The sequence below is a fragment of the Sinocyclocheilus grahami genome, unplaced genomic scaffold (genome assembly GCF_001515645.1).
Source record: "Sinocyclocheilus grahami isolate Dianchi unplaced genomic scaffold, SAMN03320097.WGS_v1.1 scaffold785.1, whole genome shotgun sequence".
In the NCBI taxonomy this organism is placed as follows: domain Eukaryota; kingdom Metazoa; phylum Chordata; class Actinopteri; order Cypriniformes; family Cyprinidae; genus Sinocyclocheilus; species Sinocyclocheilus grahami.
Genome location: NW_015505964.1, coordinates 377,191 through 377,538, shown reverse-complemented (window position 1 = coordinate 377,538; position 348 = coordinate 377,191).

Here is a 348-nt window from a genome sequence, read left to right as displayed (position 1 = left end):
ACAGTGCACAGTGTGACTCTTCTCTAATTAATTAATTGGAAAACCTTTCTTTGAATGAACACACATATCCTTCAGGTCATTGTGTATATTATCTGTTGTATTGTAGACTAGTTTATGCATGCTTATGATAGAACCACTCATTCATGTAACCTTACATATAACGTGTTTGGTCTCTATTAATTCGTATTCGGATGATCTAATTGAGAGTGTATATTGTATGTTTATACCTATGCAACATATTAGTGTTCTAAGAATCTTTATTAGTTTGTGCATCAACACCCAAGCAAATTACATATGCGAAATACCATGCTTAGAGACAAAGGGTCGTAAAACCCTCCAGCAATTGCC